Source organism: Monodon monoceros, unplaced genomic scaffold, assembly GCF_005190385.1.
Source record: "Monodon monoceros isolate NGI ecotype Baffin Bay Population unplaced genomic scaffold, NGI_Narwhal_1 Super_Scaffold_14, whole genome shotgun sequence".
Classification (NCBI taxonomy): Eukaryota; Metazoa; Chordata; class Mammalia; order Artiodactyla; family Monodontidae; genus Monodon; species Monodon monoceros.
Genome location: NW_021703770.1, coordinates 61,350,032 through 61,354,720, shown reverse-complemented (window position 1 = coordinate 61,354,720; position 4,689 = coordinate 61,350,032). Strand labels below are relative to the sequence as shown.

The window sequence follows — 4,689 nt, the reverse complement described above, 5'->3', positions numbered from 1 at the left end:
CCTCATTCTAACAATATTTCTTGGGCTTTAAAATATAAAACTCTGTTTTTATTCAAAACATTTACAGGGTCAATCAATGTTATATTTTAATTAGTCTATTATTTATGAATGTCAGTTTTTGACATCCTTGATGAAATGCCTAGGCTCCTGGCTTGTTTTATTTTGTTTTTAGGTTTTCCCCAAGATGATTACGAAGTTTCAGACACACAACTACCTGAAAGACTGCAGTTGTTCTCTTGCCCCATCCTCTTAACCCTTTTAGATGATTAATGTCCTAGTTCTTACACTGAGTGGCAGGCATGTGGATATTTATTGTTCTTTATATCTGTCATACATGTTAGAAATATTATTTTGTGTATATTCAGTATTTAATAAAAAACAAAAAAATTCCTTCTATGATATAAATTTTACTTAAGCACATTCTTTTGTTACAAAATAAGAAAAGCTAGTACTTAGATCCTGTATTTCTTTTAGACTAAGTTTTAAAATAAACTACTAATACTGGATACTTTCTAATACACTCAATCCCTGATTTATACATGGCCAACGAACCACCTAAGACTGGCAAGGTTTTTACTTGACTGGAACTCTCTTCTCTTTTTGCCTCTGCCTAGAGGTTTTCCAACTCATGTTTCCTCTTCCCTCTCTACTATGAGCTGCATAGACAGCTTTTTCCTTCCCCTGCGTACTAGTGGTTTCATTTACAACATCACCATTTCCTCGTATCTGAGCCCTCTGCCTCTCAAGAGTTTTGCTGTTTGTTTGAACCCCTGCTGCCATCCCTAAGATAAAACACCAAACACAGTTGAGTTTGAAGACTCTTCTGCACTGTAACCACATAACCCCAAGGTTCACCATTTGAATCTAGACACGCTTAACAGAGTCCCTTTCCAAATGCAGCAGATTAAGTTCTAGTTTTCCACAGAAACACACACATGATGGTTATGTTCTGTTACTACTATGGTGCTATTCTGGATTTCACAGGTTTTATCAGGGCAGCTCTGAGAATCTAAACCCCTTGCAAAACCTTGTTTCCATAGAAAAATATGTTCTGCCTCACAACCAATCAGTGAACAACTAAACTTTTGAAATAAATCCATGAGGACTGCCTGTACTTTTCATCTGAGACTTCAAAGCCTTTCACAAAAACATCATTTAAAAAAAAAAAAGCCATTTTGCCATAGCTAATAGTTATTAAAGGACTTACGTTCACAACTAAGAAGTGTGTGCTAACAACCCTTGGACACGAAATGCTGGAGATAATGTACAAATTATTACCGGGGGTATTGGATATGCTTCTTTCCATTTATTAATTCAACACAAAGTTATTGAGTTCCTATTCTGTGCAAAGCATTATTCTCAGTACTGGAGACCAAGTACTGAACAAGACAGGGAACAGCCTTATCTTAATGGAATTTACAAGTGATGTGCCTCATACTGGCACTTAATAAATACCTGTTGAATTATTGAATGTGGCTAAGAAAACCATTCGAATATGATAAATATTTGTTTTATAAAAATTAAGTGAAATCAGTGAACGGAGGGGTTGCAGAATGCAGAATGTAAATTAGACAGGAATTTGTTCCAGCAGTCAAGGTTAAAATATTTCCTTATTATAACAAAGCAATACTGGGTAGGAGTGTTGGGTGATCACAACCAGAAGGCTAGTACCTCTACCATCCACATGGCCTTCACTTTGCAGAGCACTGGTTAGAAGACAAGTGCCACCCCACCACTACCTCTATACCTTTCTGCAAATTATAACTCTGAGACCAAAGTATATTTTATCTACAAGTAAAAACTGCAACTCAGTCTCAGTTTATGGTGGCATGTTAACAATGAACCCAATTTTACCAAATGGAACAGAGGCTTTAGTCTAGAATAATGGGGTTGCATTTTAAATCCCATCTTCATAGATATTTGTAATATACTTCTTCTTTATGATATCACGTATGATTGCAATCCCCCAACAGGAAATACTGAGACAGAGAGAGAGAGATTTCAAGGAATTGGCTCATGCAATTATGGGTGCTGGCAAATCCAAAATTTGCAGGGCAGGCCAGCAGGCTGGAAACTCCAGCAGGAGTTGACATCTCAGACTTGGGTCTGAAGCCAGCCTGGAGACAGCTCCTTCCTTCGTGGGAAGCTCAGTCTTTTCTCTTAATGCCTTCAACTGATTAGATGTGGACCACCTACATTATGGACAGTAATCTGCTTTACTCAAAGTCTACTGATTTAAATGTTAATCACATCTAAAAAAATACTTTCACAGCAACATCTAGACTGGTGTTTGGCCAGACAGTTGGGCATAACAGCCTAGACCACTTGACACATAAAATTAAGCATCATAGTTCCCTGCTTATCAACTTGATATTCATATACATCTCCATAAACCATAATTTCCAAATAAAGACTATAACAAAGTCATACTTCTGCCTAATATGATACAACTATCCCGTGTACAGCTGAAAGCACACTAACCCTTTCCCTAAGAAGAAGATCCCAAATCCTTGGGTGATATTCACTCTTCTTCTTGATATCCTGTAACTTTATGATGTAAAGTTAACAATACTTAAATACTATGATATACAGTTAATATATTTATGTTATATGATAAGGGGATAAGGGAGGGAAGAAAACAAAGGTAGACAGATAGATACACAAATACAGAGAGACACACATGCATACTTATATACATATACACACAAGCATATTCATAATAAAAAAAGCAGAAACACATAACAATTACAGTCCTCATTTCTGTAACTGGTCACATGGTCAGAGCTGGTATTGATAACTACATCCAGCCAAGCAACCTGGCTGGTTGTGGTTCTTTTTTCTTTCTTTCTTTCTTTTTTAATTGAGGTATAGTTGATATACAATATTATATGTTTCAGGTATACCACACAGTGATACGCAATTTTCAAAGGTTATACCCCATCTCTAGTTATCATAAAATATTGGCTATATTCCCTGTGCTGTACAATATATCCTTGTAGCTTATTTATTTTATACATAGTAGTCTGTACGTCTTCATCCTCTTCCCCCATCTTGCCTCTCCCCACTGGTAACCACTAGTTTCTTCTAAAAATAGGGGGCGCTTCAAGAATTTGAGCATCATCCTTGTGCAGGGGCCATGCTAATCTTCTCTATATTATTCCAATTTTAGTATATGTGCTGCTGAAGCGAGTACTGGTTGCGGTTCTTTACCCAGTAGAGTGACCCCAACCTTCATTCATGAAGCATCTGGGCCATTAATAGACCTGCCTGAATTAGATTGTTGTAGTTTTCCATTGACTTTAATCCAGGGCATGTCACTAAGACAAGCCCTAAGGGATCTCGTGAATTCTAGCCGTACCCTTCCTTACCGCCATTGTTTGTAGCAGTCTAATTTCCTCTTGGTAATCAGAATCAATCACTCCAGCCAGTACAGTAACCTCCTTCTTTGCCTGTTAACTCAGAGGCATGGGAAGCCCAATGTGGCCAGGTGGCAGTCTTAACTTCCAGTTCATGGAATCACTGCTGTGTCCCTGGTGGATGCATTCCTCCCTTTGAAACTAAGACCTCTAGACCAGCAGAACATAAGGTCACAGGGACAGGAAGCAAAATTTTTGCCAGTGGATCACTAGAGGTAGTAGTGAGTGGTGCCCCTCCCATTTCTACTCCTCGATTCTTGGACCTGGACCCATGAGTCCTGGCTATGAGAGAAAGAGCACCACGTATTGGATGCCAATTTACAGCATATACCACCTCCTGGAAAACTGTGCCACAGCACAGCAAGGTATTGCCACCTAGCTGTTTCTATAACTTTGTCTTCAAAAGGCTACTGATTTAAATATTAATCACATCTAAAACAATACTTTCACAGCAACATCTAGACTGGTGTTTGGCCAGACAGTTGGGCATAACAGCCTAGACCACTTGACACATAAAATAGCTTTCTACTATTCTATCAAACTAACTGCTTTGGGATGGTTGGAGAACACGCAAATCTATGAGGGTGGACCACTGCCCCAATGCATTTGCCATGAAGTGAGTTCCTTGATCAGAAGCAATGCTGTGTGTAATACCATGATGGTGGATAGGACAGCCTGTTCTGTGGCTACCAGCCCACCTCTTTCCCCAGAGACTCTTGTCATCAACCAATGGTCTCATGAACAATGTAGTCATGGTGGCAACATAGACTTCCATCCACCAAGGCTGACCTGGCTGTGGCCACCACTGAGTGCCCAATCAGCCAGCAGCAGAGACTGACACCGAGTCCCCCAAATGGCACCATTCCCAGGGGAGCAGTCAGCTCTCTGGCAGCAGGCTGACTACACTGGATTACTTCCATCATGGGAGAGCAGCGTTTTGTTTCTAATGGAATTGACACTCTGGATAGGGATGTGCTTTCCCTGCAAGCCGAACTTCTGTCAAAACTACCATCATCCGTGCTTTGTGACCACCTAGAAGGGTGGGACAGGGAGGGAGGGAGGGAGACACAAGAGGGAGGGGATATGGGGATATATGTATACGTATAGCTAATTCACTTTGTTATACAGCAGAAACTAACACACCATTGTAAAGCAATTACACTCCAATAAAGATGTTAAGAAAAAAAATTCACCAAAACAAAACAAAAAAACTACCATCATGGACTACTTTGCTAAGGAACACTATCTCTCTGCAATATTTTGTAAAAGAATA

At 39.5% G+C, this 4,689-nt stretch overlaps 1 non-coding gene across 1 annotated transcript; it reads right to left on the bottom strand.

Moving 5' to 3' along the window:
* Nucleotides 1-3,086: 3,086 nt before the first annotated feature.
* LOC114895710 lies at nucleotides 3,087-3,193 on the bottom strand. The gene has a single exon (XR_003793612.1). It is a non-coding gene; the product is annotated as a U6 spliceosomal RNA (small nuclear RNA).
* Nucleotides 3,194-4,689: the final 1,496 nt, after the last annotated feature.